This window comes from Lissotriton vulgaris, chromosome 9, assembly GCF_964263255.1.
Source record: "Lissotriton vulgaris chromosome 9, aLisVul1.2, whole genome shotgun sequence".
In the NCBI taxonomy this organism is placed as follows: Eukaryota; Metazoa; Chordata; class Amphibia; order Caudata; family Salamandridae; genus Lissotriton; species Lissotriton vulgaris.
This window is the reverse complement of record NC_141697.1, coordinates 554,383,055-554,398,472: the sequence shown is the minus strand read 5'-3', so window position 1 is coordinate 554,398,472 and position 15,418 is coordinate 554,383,055.

Here is a 15,418-nt window from a genome sequence, read left to right as displayed (position 1 = left end):
AACATTCAAGAAATTTAACCTCAAACACATCATTGGACTTTTACTGTTCCCGAGAAAGAACTTGCTGGCTTGAACACTACTCCCATGTTCTAGTCTCCGCTTCCAAGGCATCCTTGGATTTCTTCTTTCATCTGATAATAACAACCGGTACCACTCCCTTTATTCTTCCTTATTATTATTTGACCTTACCAATTCTTCCTCGCCTCACTATTTCTGAAATAGAATGTGCTTTTTACTAGCTAATAAATGCCTTTGGTCTGCACCTACAGAGGAGAAAACATGCAAAAAACAACGTTCACCTTAATAATAAATGTCTTGACTGTAAGCTTAAGCTCCACAATCATGTTAACTCAACAGTTTTCTTGAAATGCATATTAATTCTACAGCCTTTATAAAATACAATAAATGATACTGTACTCTTATATGTGGCATAATAAACAAATACACATATTATGAACCAAAAATGACAACTATTCACAAATTATAAAGAAAACCTTGAACACATATATGATTCATTCTCACTAATCCATGATGAATGACATGCGTTAAATGCATTTTAGTGCACAATCTTGCACTCTAAACCTTTAGAAGATTGATATCAGTAATCAGAAAAAGGAAAAATGTTAATATGCATATACACATATATGTCATAAATACACAATAAATGCACTTTGAACTTAAATGCAGCATATCTCATTGGTATAATTTCATTACACAAATATATAATATATATATGCCCCAGCCAAGTGAAAAAGGATGGAGCCAACATTATTCTACTCCAATTCCCCCTCTGATGGCGATTGAGCTATCACAGATTACAGTTATATCATTATCAGATGATACCAATCAAAACCTAGTGGTCTTGAGCGTCTTTCGTCTGGACTCCTCAAGAATGCTTCATATCCTCATAAGATCTGCTCAGACCTTTTTCTAACTACTCATCTGCTCTTTTTCTATATACTCCCAGCACTTCCTGTCTAGCTTGTGCATGCAGCTATCCCTTACAGATCAGGTATAGAAATATCACACAAAGGGCGATTATCAAAATAGGTTTCAAAATGCTGGTCAAAATTCCACTACCCATGCTTCCAAACCATCTCCCTATCAAATCAAACCCATTTACAATAGCTTCGAAAACACATGTTGCTTCTAACTCTTTCAACGCAAATATATTCTTAATATATTTCTCCAGGTCCTTGCTTTCTTCTGGTATATAAGTACAGCATTGCTGAACTGTCAACATCCAACAGACTCTGCCCTCTTTTGCATGCAAAAGGTATAACGCAAGACGGTTCTGTAAACCCATAGACCTTATCGCAATCATTTCAGTATTTACAAGTAATATGTGCAGTAATAGTAGCCAATTAATCCACTATTGTAGACAGCTTCTTAATTTTGGGGTCGTTCAGAATCACACCTACAGATGAAATTATAGCAACAAAAATGTTTCCTACTACTCCTGCTGAATTAACATCTCATTTAGTTCTGGATCATTAAAATCTTCCACATGATACATCTTTGGGAAAACCATGCCAAGATAACGAGTACCAAGCCATCCATGTGGCTATTTGAAATATGTATTTTGCCCACAAATAAAATAGACTTCAGGAATCACAGGATCCTGAGAATTTTTCCATCTTGCAAAAAAATTATGCTCATATTCACTCTCCTCTAGAAACAACAGATCTATATAAATCTGATCAACATGTATACACAAATTACCTCTGTGCTTCCGATGGGTGAATTTCCTTTTTCCTAATGTTCAATTTCTTCGCTAATCTCCTTGTGATTTTTAAGATCCTAGTTAGTTTAAGTTTGAGACTTTAGGTCACTGCATCTATCCTCCACCAAATCCCAAAAATATTTTCCATATCTGACATCCTACAAGTCAAACTATGTCTCTGTGCATACGCAGTATCTAATGACTTGAGAGATACAAAATATTTGCCTTCAATCTCAGCAGTTACAGAGTCACTGCACGCCTGTCGGGTGTGCATGCATGGTCTTCACGTCGTCGCATTGCATCAAGGGCGCCATCTTCTTGCATCGCACCGGATCGTCGCATCGCATCAAGACACCATTTTTTCACATCACAACTGGGACACACCATGAGATCGTCGCATCACCTCCTCTCCGGTAAGAAACAGACGCATCGCCTACTTTGCACAAGCACTGAGGAACAGACGCATCGCCTCCCCAATGCAAGGAACGGACGCATTGTTCTTCCTAAAAAGCTTTTGCTTATTTTGCTTGACGCATCCAACGTATTTGTGGGAAACGTGTCACATTTACAATCTAAAGTGAACTGAGTTATTTCTACAATCTTAAAGACATTTTCTTACTACTGTATTGTGGATTTTTGTCGTTTGGGTCTTGTGTTAAGTCTATATAAAGAATACTTATTTTTATAAAACCTGTGTTGTGTCCATCTGTAGTGTTTTCACTGTATCACTGTATGTGTTCACAAATGCTTTACACACTGCCTCTGAGATAAGCCTTCCTGCTTGTGCCAAGCTATCACAGGGTTGAGCAGGGGTTATTTTAGGAGTGTAGCCCCCTTACTCTAACTAGAAGCAAGGGTCCCCATTTGGAAAAAGGTGCAAGCCATTGCCAACTAGAGATCCCCAGTTCTAACGCATCATATTTGAAAAATAATATTGAAAACTACCTTCTCCATAAAATATACTTAGTAGGAGACTACAAGAAATACCATATATCTGAAAGAGACACGTTAGTGATAGATTCCTTACCTTGGAATATCCCCAGGCGTCAGACTGGATCCGGAAACTTTTGCGTAGCAGTACCCTTGCGCGTCGGTAGGCGTCGTCTGCGGCTCCGCGTCCGTCGTCGGCATTGTGGGCGCCGTGATGACGTCGTCGGAGTACTTAGACGCCGCCTCCGCGTGCTGACGTCAGTTCTTCTTTTTTCCGCGCCAGCCAGCGCAGATCTGGAAAGAGCAGTTACCCAAGTCAATTTTTGACTAACTTTTTGGATCAATTTTTGATCATTCCTCGAAGTCTAACGACTCCGATCCGTGCCATAGGGATGCCCGGATTTAAGCACTGTGAGGAGTGCGACCGCACGATGTCGGTCACGGACCCTCACCGCCTGTGCCTAACTTGTCTAGGCGTCGACCACGACGACGAGGCCTGCTCCGACTGTCGGGCCCTCTCGAGGAAAGCCAGGCGGGAGCGGTCCCGCAGGCGGCTCGAATTCCGGCAGTCGGCCCCGCGCCGAGTGAGGGCCCGGTCCCGGTCCCACGGGAGGTCGAGGGACAGGTCGCGGGGATGGAGCTGTCACAGCTCCGGGAGTCGGCACCACTCCTCCGGGTCGAAGTCGTCGTCAGGTAAGAAGCACAAGAAGTCGAAGAGGCATCATTGCTCTTCCGACTCCCCCCGACGCTCGCGCGATGCGGCCGGGGGTTCGGGTGACACCGCGCATGTGGCTCCTTCGGAGTCGCGGGCGTCGCGTCCCGCCCCACAGCCTCCGGTCCCTGGGCGAGATGCGACGCCGGAGGATATTGAGCGCTTCCTCATGGCCATGAGGTCCCTTTCTCCTCCGACGGGCTCCGCGGCGCCTCCGGGCCCAGTGGACCCGTCTGGGCCCCCTAGCGGATCGGGTGCTTCGGCCCCAACGCCGCTGGTGCCTTCGGGCCCGGCGCCTTCGGGCCCCACAGTCCCGACACTGCCGGCGCCTTCGGGCCCGGCGCCGCAGGGTCAAGCGGCCGACGCCGCTGGCGCCTTCGGGCCCGGTGCCGCGGGACATCGCTGGACCTTCCTCGGGCTTTGGATCGTCACCGGTGGACCTTCGACCCCCCGGCGTCGGTCCGTCAGGCGTCGCCTCCGGCGTCGTCCTCGGGCGGCGCCGTCCCCGATGCCTCCTTCATTCCAGTTCCAGCGTCGGAACGGCGCCGCTGGGCGCCGCTTTCGACGCCGCTTGGGGAGTTTTACTTCAATGAACCGGCCCCATTAGTTGATAACCCTGAATATCAGGAGATGGGTGATGAGGAGGATTGGGAGGGGTCTGAGGACCCTCTGACCCGGGAATGTCAGTCTTATGCGGACTGGGCAGGAGACCTTGGGGATGCCAGTGGTATGGACACCTCCCCAGACACTGGCTTTGTCTCGCCTCCTACCGTGGCTTCGGAGGAGGGGGCAGCATATAGCGTGGTGTTGATGAGGGCTGCCAAGGCCTTGAGCCTTGAGCTCCCCGTCGCGGCCGTGAGGACTAACCTCCTCACTGAGGTCTTTAAACCGCAGTCAAGCTCGGCCGAGCCTCTGCTGCCCTTTAATGATGCCTTGACCGACGTTCTTTTGGGCACTTGGTCCAAGCCCGCTACGGGTTCACCCGTAGATAGGAACGTGGCCAGACGCCACCGCCCGGCCCTGGGCGACCCATGTTTCCTGTCCACCCACCCCACCCCCGAGAGCCTGGTCATCCAGGCCTCCAATTCCCAGACCGCATTCCCGTCGGCTCCGCCGGACAGGGAATCCAAGAGGTACGAGCAGTTAGGGAAAAAGATCTTCTCCTTTCTTAGTTTGGGACTGCGGTCTTCCAACACCGCATGCCTCTTGGGCAGGTACACCCACTCTCTGTGGGAGACGGTGGCGGAAGTGCTGCCAGAGTGTCCGTTGGAGGTACGGACCAAACTCGGCCAAGCCCTTGTGGAGGGCCGATATGCAGCCAAATATTCTATTCGGTGTGGGCTGGATACCACCGACTCGCTAGGCAGAGCGATGGCAACGACTGTGGCGGTGAGACGTCGCGCCTGGCTGAGGTCCGCCAACTTTTCGGCAGATGTCCAGAACACTCTGATGGACATGCCGTTCGATGGCCGTTGCCTTTTTGGCGACAAGGCAGACCATGCGCTTGAGCGCTTTAAGGACTCCAGGGCTACGGCCAAGTCCTCGGGCCTCTCGAGCCAGCGCCAGCACACGGGTGCCTTTCACTCCTTTCGTGGCCAAGGAAGGGGCGCCCCCACACGTGCTGCCAGCCACTTGCTGCAGACTAACATCCAGCGCAGTGGCGGCCATGGAAATCGCTGTGGAGGCGGTCGGGGACAACGGCGAGGCCAGTCCACACCTTCCCCCGCAGCATCAGCCTCTAAACCCTCCTAGTCCGTGCTTCTCGGCCCATGTGACGCCAGCGGGGGGCAGGGTTCGCCATCACCACTCTCACTGGCGCACTGTCACTTCGGACAGGTGGATGCTGCAGATCGTCCGAAGGGGCTACTCCTTCCCCTTCGAGACGACCCCTCAAGCCATGCCACCGCAACACCACCGCGTATCGGGGGATCACTTGCGGCTTCTACAGTAGGACGTTTCGGCCCTCTTGGCCAAGGGGGCCATCGAGCGCGTTCCTGGGCCAGAAGTAGGACATGGTGGCTACTCCCACTACTTTCTGATACCCAAGAAGGGCAAAGGGGGCGTACACCCTATCTTGGACCTACGGAACGTCAACGGCTTCCTCCGGAAGGAGAAGTTCAAGATGCTGACTCTGGCTCAGGTCTTAGCTGCCTTGGACCCAGGAGACTGGATGGTAGCGTTGGACTTGCAGGACGCTTATTTCCACATCCCCGTCCTGCCGGCCCACCGGCGTTACCTGCGGTTCACGGTAGGCCACAAGCACTTTCAGTTTACCGTGCTCCCCTTTGGCCTTACCAGCGCCCCACGGGTGTTCACGAAGGTGATGGCGGTGGTCGCAGCTCATCTGCGCAGGTTAGGGGTTTCAGTCTTCCCCTACCTCGACGACTGGTTGTCGAAGGCGGGCTCGCCCCAGACAGTCGTCAACCACCTTCAGACAACGGCAGACCTCTTGCACCAGCTGGGGTTCTCCATCAATGTGCCGAAGTCATACCTGTGCCCCTCTCAGAAGCTCCTTTTCATCGGAGCGGTTCTCGACTCGGCGCAGTTTCCGGTTTACCCACCCGAATAGCGGGTTCGGGATATACAGGCTCTGATTCCTATCTTCCAGCCTTTATCCCGAGTTTCGGTCAGGTTGACACTGCAGCTTCTGGGGCTGATGGCTTCCTGCATCCTTCTGGTGCATCACGCCCTGTGGCGGATGCGGGCTCTGCAGTGGGACCTGAAGTTTCAGTGGGCCCAGCATCAGGGCAACCTGTCCGACCATGTCCTGATCTCGGAGGGCACTGCAAGACAGCTGCAGTGGTGGCTCACGGACCGCGATTGGGTCAGCGGCAGATCCCTCTCCCTTCCCCAACCGGAGCACGTAGTTGTGACGGACCCGTCCCTCCAGGGCTGGGGAGGCCACATGGGAGAGGCGGAGATCAGAGGCATCTGGTCTCTGGCGGAGTCCCGGCTCCATATCAACCTTTTGGAGCTGCGGGCGATTCGTCTAGCACTGAAGGCATTCCTCCCCTCTGTCCGAGGGAGTGTAGTGCAAGTGTTCACGGACAACACCACCGCCATGTGGTACTGCAACAAACAGGGCGGGGTGGGGTCGTGGACCCTCTGCCAGGAGGCTCTCGCCTCTGGCAATGGCTGGAACATCAGGGCGTGACTCTGGTGGTTCAACACCTGGCAGGTTCTCTGAACGCCAGGGCGGACGAACTCAGCCGCCGGTGCATGATGGATCACGAATGGCGTCTGAACTCGGACGTGGCGCAAGGTCTCTTTCTGCAGTGGGGAGAGCCTTGGTTAGATCTATTCGCCACCGAAGAGAACGCGCAATGTCATCAGTTCTGCGCGTTGGAATTTCCAAGGCGGCACTCGCTCGGAGACGCTTTTCGTCGCGAGTGGAGTTGCGGTCTGTTGTACACCTTTCCGCCTATACCACTTCTGCCCAGAGGGCTGAAGAAGATCAGGTGCGACCGGGCACAAGTCATCCTTGTTGCTCCGGACTGGGCACAAAGGTACTGGTATCCCGAGCTACTCAGTATGTCAGTCGATCCCCCGGTTCGTCTGCCTCTTCAGGAGGACCTTCTGTCGCAGCAGCAGGGGACGGTCCTCCACCCGAACCTGTCCAGTCTCCACCTCCATGCTTGGAGATTGAGCGGCGACAGTTGAGGCCATTTGACTTGCCTCCTGAAGTCTGTGACATCATTCTGGCAGACAGGCGTCCCTCCACAAAGTCGGTATACGCCTGCAGGTGGAACAGATTTGTGGCATGGTGCACAGCAAAGGCTGTGGATCCTCTATTTACCCCTCTTTCTGAGGTTCTTCTCTTCCTTCTTTCTCTTGCCCAGCAGGGCTCTGCTCTGGGCACTATCAAGGGCTACCTTTCTGCCCTTTCAGCCTTCTTAAGGCTACCTGATCAGCCTTCTTTGTTCAAGTCCCCCATTGTTAACAGATTCTTGAAGGGCATCACTCATATGTTCCCTCCGGTTCCCTTTGTGATGGCTCAGTGGGACTTGAACCTGGTTCTTACCTTTCTGATGTGTGCTCCCTTTGAGCCACTTCACAACTGTCCTCTACGCCTTCTTACAATGAAGACAGCCTTCCTGGTTGCCATCACCTCTGCCAGGAGAGTGAGTGAGCTCCAGGCTCTATCTTGTAAACCTCCTTTCCTTTCAGTCCATCCGGACAAGGTTGTGTTAAGGACAAGACCTTCTTTCCTACCCAAGGTGGTCACGGCCTTCCACATTGGGCAATCCATTACCTTGCACACCTTCTTTCCGCCTCTGCATCCCTCGAGAGAGGAAGAGAGGCTCCACCGTCTGGGCCCAAACGTGCGCTCCCGTTCTATCTGGATCGCACACGTCAGTTCCGGGTGGATGACCAACTCTTTGTTGGTTACGTGGGCGCTAAGAAGGGGAAAGCGGTGCACAAGCGGACCATCTCGCGTTGGATCATCTTGTGTATCCAGGCGTGTTTCTCCTTGGCTGAGGGGTCATTCCACTCGAGCCACAGCGACTACGACTGCTTTGGGCCGAGGTGTGCCCTTGCAGGACATTTGCCAGGCGGCTACGTGGGCCTCGCTGCACACGTTTGCAAGACATTATTGCCTGGACAGTCAAGTCCGGAGGGATGGCTTCTTTGGCCGTTCCGTCCTCCAGGACTTTCTGGTGTGAGTATTGGTTCACAGACCCACCACCACGGGGTTGGTATTGCTGGGGTATCTATTCTAAGGTAAGGAATCTATCACTAACGTGTCTCTTTCAGATGCACAAGTTACTACTTGTGTAACGATATATCTGTAAGAGACATTAGTTAGTGATAGATTCCTTACCGACCCACCCATCCTCCCCGTTCTGCGAACCGATATCTAGGGTTAAGGTCATCCCCTTTTAGGGCCCTAGTTTCATGGCACCAGTGTTGGTTTTTGGCATAGCTCTGCGTTTCTAGCGCGGAAAAGCTGTGTCTAAGAACTGACGTCAGCACACGGAGGCGGCGTCTAAGTACTCCGACGACGTCATCACGGCGCCCACGACGCCGACGACGGACGCGGAGCCGCAGACGACGCCTACCGACGCGCAAGGGTACTGCTACGCAAGCGTTTCCGGATCCAGTCTGACGCCTGGGGATATTCTAAGGTAAGGAATCTATCACTAACTAATGTCTCTTACAGATATATCGTTACACAAGTAGTAACTTGTGCGTTAGAGAGGAAGATGATGATAAGAAATTCCCTCTGATGCAGAAACAGGTAACTGAGTACAAACATAATAACTTCTAGCATTTATTGTGTCTATATACACATAAAGCAAACTAAAATAAACATTCAAGGTATAATCCCTTCTTGATACATCTGTATTTAATTTCTTAAACCCCCCACAACTGCATGTTACTATCAGAAGAATGTGGCGTGGTAGGGGCAACAGTTGACTTATATTCCACTGAGATATCTGTAGCTGAATCTAGCTCTACAAGAACTATAACTAATACTACAGTTAAAGCCATTAGTGTGCCTATTATGATGTATCTATGCCTACTAGTATTAAGATTGGCTTCCATTACTTTTCTGGAATTTAAACCTTGGATGAAACGTAGCAGATACAGAGACTTCTCTGTTGTTTTCCACCTGTGCAAACAGCAAAACCAATTTTCAAATAATATGCAACAAAATATATACATGAATCTTTGTTAGTCTTCTTTAGCCCTACTCCCTGATCTTCTAAAAGATAACCTAAGGCTCCTTTGGTTGTATTGAGCCTCGGTACTCCTCTTTCTTCCCTACAAAGTCTATAAAATGTATTTGATAATAAAATGGTTCTAATTCACTCACTATCAGTCCCAATATGAAATGCTTCAGTTTATCAACTAGCACAGGAAACTCGTTTGCATCCAAAAAAGGGAAATTCAGCCACATCTAAAATAAGAAGTCTCAAGGCACTCAGTCTTGCTAACAAAGGAAGTTCAAAGTTAAGATCAAACTGGAAATCAGTTCCTGAAGTTTTAATTGAACTTTCCAAACTGCCAAGCCAGGTCTTCCCTGAACTAGAACACAAGCAACCCAAGGCCTATTTCTCCCTTATTAGGGCTCAACAATCAGGTATAGCTTGGTTCTATTGGTACAGTGTGCACAGTCCAGCCCAAACTGCCAGGTCAGATCCTCCCTGAACCAGAACACAAGCAACCCAATATGTTGCATGGAATAGCCAGGACCACTACTGATTCTTCCATGAAGTGTCCTGTTGGCATCTTGTGGAGAAGACCTTGTGGTCCCCTTGGTTGAAAGCAAAAGTTGGTGTTAGGAGGTTGAACATTCGTTGTCAGGGATGCTCATGCATTTTTTCTGTTGCTATCAGGATATCTGACGCTTGCCTTCAAAGGTTTGCATGTTTCGTATTCTTGAGATATTTATCAAAAACTGATTTCAGTTCCTCACTAAATATCTTGTGACCCAGGAACATCATCCTCAAAAGACATGCTGTTTGTGACCCAAAATTGCAAATGTGGATGCCGACAAGTAGACACCAAGACTCCTGCAGCCATCGCTGATGCTTTCAGGTCATCAAAAGTTATAGCTGAGAAAAAAATATCAGTAGTCTTCATTAAGCCCACTAACTTCGAACAGGTAACAGGCTTCGCTGGGCAGCAGGGCAGAGGCTAATGTTTGCAAGGTCAAACTCATACCCTCATAGGATCGTTTTAAGGCAGCATCTCTTTTGTTTTCTGCTGCATCTGTGAGTGTTAGTTCTTCAGTGAGCTTTACCACATGATTAGTCAACGCACCAACATAATATCTGCGGTAAGGAACTGTGGGAGGGCCAGGTAACTTTTGACCATGGACAAACGTGAACTATGAACTTTGAAACCGACAACCTCTCAGAATCCTTCCATTCTCAAAGCAAAAGGTGACAAACTGCATAATTCACCACAGGCTTTGGGGATTAGAATGTCTATGAAACTGGCCAAACCATTCACCACTTGGATCAAACAGGTCTTCATCAAGGTTGGGCTGAAAGTGGGAGGAGAAACAACTTGCCATGTCATGTAAGTGCCCGTTCTGCATGTATTTACAGGATGCAGCGGAGTTCTCACCAATAGTATCATCCTCCCCATCCTCATAATCTTGAGAAGGTCACAGTAGGAGGAGAAGTGATAGTAAACTGTGAGAGGACTGGAGTATCTGGAAAAGCAAGATGTTCCCAGTAGACTCTCGGTTGTCTGCCCAACACATTGAATACACACCAGACAAATACCTGCCATTGCAGTGCAGGAAGACATGGAGGAGACCAATGTGAGCTGAATTGCCTCTAAGTTCCTCCCTTTGCTTCACTCCACGTAGTAAAGTGTTGTTGAGTGGAGTGGTGTAGAGTGGAGTAGTGTTGTAGAGTGGAGTGGCGTGGCGTGGAGTCCAGTGGTGTGGAGCTGCGTGGCGCAAAGTGGAGTATGCATAGTGTGGTAGTACACTGCCATTACAGACAATGCATTTTCAATTGAAATGAGGATTACATTTGCACATACAGTTTTACCGATAAACCCATACAGAGCACAAATGATAATGAGTGGAAATGTCAGCACCTAGGGGCCAGATGTAGGTAGCCCTTTACCGATCGGAATCGGCCGAAAATACCGATTTTCGGCCGTTTCCGATCGGTAAAGGGCCATGGAGATGTAGGGGATCATTTTCGGTAATTTTACCGAATCGTTATTATTACCGAATCGGTAAATTTACCAATTCGGTAATAATTACCGATTCGGTAATATTTACCGATTCGGTAAAATTACCGAAAATGATATGTGGGTAGCCAATTTTCCATTGGCACATGGCTTACAGAATCGGTATTTTACCATGGAATACAAATCCATGGTAAAATACTGATTCCTGTGTACATGCACATCTGTGCATGTACACATGTGCCATGTGACAGACAGACGTGCCCTTAGGGCATGTCTGTGTGCCACATTGCACAAATGCCCGTTTTTGGGGTGCTAGAGGGTGTCAAAGTGACACCCACTGCACCCTTGACATATTCGGTATTTACCGATTCGGTAAATACCGAATCGGTATTTCAATTGAATCCTATGGGCTTCAAAGGCCCATAGGATTCTATAGCAAATACCGATTCGGTATTTACCGGATCGGTAAATACCGAATTTCAAAGAATCGGTAACTGATCCAGATGTTGTGACCTACATCCCATTTACCGATTTTGAAATACCGATTCGGTAAAATTCGGTATTTCAAAATCGGTAAATGGGATTTACCTACATCGGGCCCCTAGTGTATTGGCTTAGAGTGGAGTTCAGTGTATTGATTTTTTGTATCACATTAACATATTTGTTTATACTACAGTTCAGAATTACAAAACAAATGCATAATTTGTGCTTTCCTAATTCTGATATAGTCTGAAATATTTACACAGTTTATTTACAGACATGTAAATATTGTTTTGTGCTAGTAAAAAAACATTTCTTTCACTCCCCAGTACTCAGGAAGATTGTCACATAAATTCTCTCTCTTTGAATCAGAGAAAGAAAGGTAAACATCAAGCCACGAAGAGCCTGACCTTTGTCTATAAATGCACAATAAATGTGACAAAGTCACAACAAAAATTATAGGCCTGTTCACGGGAAGCGAGGACTCATGGAAGAATACAAGTAGCAAGTCAGAGCGGTTATGAACAGGCTACACTTCATGGGAGGGACAAAGACATGCAGGACAGCCTAAAACAAATAAAGCCAGCAAATGGAAAGCAAGCCAATGTGATTTACAAATCACAAAGCCAATGGTAAACAATGGCCAGAAAGCATTCCCAGGGAATATTTTAGAATGTCCCCTGAAAGTCTTTTTGCAACCAGACAGCTGTGCTGTGCGGTAGGCTTCGACCTAAAAATATAGCATTCTGATTGGCCAAGATGGCTTTATCCCTTGACCAATCACGTTCCTGCAGGAGTGAGACTCCAGCAGAAGTGAGCGCTCAGATTGGCTGGTCTCAACATGAACAAAAATATCGCACTGGCTCTTACAAGACTCGGGGAATTAGTCCCCAATACTGAAAATGCTTTACAAAAAGATATAAAGGGACACAGTAGGGATAGCCTGCCCATCTAGCCCTGCTAGGGGAGTCCGGATGGACCACCACAGTGGGGCCAAAAAAAAAAAAATAGTCTCTTGTGGCACTTTTACTGGATCACTGGGAAGAACAGAATAGCAGCTGCCATTTTCTAGGATAAGTATGACAATTGGGGTGGGGCAGAGCCCGGGGGTCACTGTACACTATAATTTTGGGAGTGCAGGGGGCCTCTCTCCACTAGCTGATTGTGGCTCCAGGAACTCCATTCCCCTGGGCCTAACATATTAATAAAATAGGAGGGGCATGTGGATCTCATCCCATAGGATAGAATACCAAATAAAGGGAAGGGGCATGTGGCCCCTCATCCTCGGGCCAATATTGGACCCCAGGGCCCTCATCCCCTTGGGCTGATTTTTTAAAAAGTGGGGGGGGCACATCGCCCACCTCCCCGAGCCAAACTTGGGACCCTGGGACCCCACAATAGGTGGCCAAATCTTTTTAAATGGGGAGGCTGCCATCAACCCTCCCCCTTACAGGTATCGACCTCAGGGGGGCAAAAATCTGTACAGTGCCCAGGCAACCTATCCCTGGGATACTATGCATCCCTGTGCAAGAGAGTTGGGCATTTCCTGCCTATCCAGGGAAGAGAACTCAACTTTGCTTTCGTCCGGTGGGAGTACTTAAAAAATGTTGCTCCCACCAGGATATGGTGTTGACTGGCGAACCAGATGAGGTAGCAGTAGAAATAAATTGGAGCTGTGGGTGCCCTGGGGGGGCACCGGGGCACCCACTTAAGAGAAAAAAAGGCCAACTGCTGCCTGTACCTACTATAGTACTGCCAGGGAAGTCTGATGTGGCCGTGGGGACCCTGGGGCTCCCCCAGCAGTCACTAAACAACATTTATACTGTGGTTTCCCCGACCTGCACAGAGACACACATACAGATATTTATTTTTTAGAAAATGATTAATAAATGAGCAGCAGAAACTGCTAATTTATTATTCACTGCTCCTTTAGAGAGTGCCCCATAAAGGGAAATGAAAGGGCTATTTACATATTTGTTTTTTAGCGTTGTGATATTCTTAGAAGGGGCAGGGCCACCATTAAAGCATTTTTGGAATGTTGTGTATAGCTGCAAAGATAGCAGCAACTATAAGCAACATTAAAACAATATTATTAAGTCTCATGGGTCCTTAAATCCAAATCCTAGGAGTACTTACCATATTTTTCAGAAACAATGCCCTCTTGTCGTTGTTTTCATAATTGCGCTTTGTAGGCTGAAAATGATAATAGCAAGACTCACAGACATGTTGGTTTTCTATTTCAAAATAAACTGTCTCTGAGTCTTTCTTTTAACATTTTTCAGCCCACAAACTCTGATAAGGAGTACTACGTTTAAAGACTCACAGACATGTTGATTTTTTTTTAATTAATAAAACGTTAAACATTTTAATGATAATCCCTGTTATTAAACATTGCATTGTCTGAGTGACTGTAATACAAATTTGTTTCAATATTTTGCTGATTTTTGGACAAAGATGATAGATCTGCTTTACATATATTGTATGCTCACCCCTTGATTAAGCCAATAGTCCCAATTTTTATATTTTTGTGTTTATGACTCTTTGACAAAGTCAAATAAACCTTAAAAATTCACCCTAAAGACCAAATGGTAAATTAACATTATAGTTAAGAATTATAATGTTATCTTTCTTTAGCCCACAAACTATGATTATGAGGACTACGTTTAAAGACTCACAGACATGTTGATTTTATTTTTTATTAATAAAACGTTAAACATTTTATTAATAATAATCCCTGTTCTCAAACATTGCATTGTCTGAGTGACTGTAATACAAATTTGTTTCAAAAATTTTCTGAGGCAGGATAACATAGTACCTGAGGCATAAATTCAGGATGGTGGTGCAGACTCTATGTCTCTTGGTAACTCTGTTTTTATCACTTGTTTTAGTCTGTTTTAGCTTGCACTTAATTTTTTTAAATCTGTTTGTTGTATTAGGTGTCTTCCCCACCAATTCACCCCATGGCGCTCAGACCAATCACAACGCTGCATTGCAGCATTGTAGTGAGCTGGGGGAGCCTGTTTGTGCTTCCTGCTTCAAGCAGGAACAGAAGAGGACGACAGGAGGTGAGCCGGCGGTCCGGGAGCAAGGTAAGCCATTGTTTATATATATATTTTTTCCTATCCCAGCTCCTGCCCTACTCACACTACTTAGTGGCAGCCGCCACTGGCCTGTGGTTGGTATTCTTCAGACTCGTTCAATTGTTATTCGACCCAGGTGCTGCTGAAGTTACGTCCTATGAGTTTATGTACTGCTTGATTCAATTTATATAATGCTGGAGGCATCCTTTTTGTCCCACTTGTTGCTTTTGTGAAGGGCACTCTACCCCATTTGAAGTGTCAGACTCGACCCTGTTGGAAGACACAGCTGCATCTTTTTCAGCATTTCTACTCAATGTGCGCTCCCTGCAAAAGCATGCAGCACACATTTTTGATATTTTATGTGCGGAACAGCCTGATCTCCTTTTTAGGTCGAGGACCTAAAGGATGCGCTTGCGCAGTCTCCGGTCGGAGATTTAATGATTCGGAGTATGGGGGCTTGAACCCGCCTCTCTCCTCCTCTCTCCTCCATTGGCTGGCTTCCTAAACGGAGGCCAGCCATTGGAGGAGACAGGCGTCATTCCAATAAAGCCCCGTCTCTTTCGGATTCGGGGCCGTATTTTTGGCGTTCTTTCCACCTGTGACGTCATCCGTCACTCAGAACGCCAAAACACGCCCCCGAATCCGAAATTTTCGGATGTTTGCGGCCGCCATTTTACTGCTTGGTAAAACCAGGAGAGCAGACATGAGGTAACTGTCCCTTGCTTTTAAAATGTTTGCGTATGCGTTGAAAACGATACAGACATTGGCCAATGGGTGCATCTTTGAAATCTAACTAGAATAGTGAATGTATAGAAATTCGGCTAGGCGCACGCA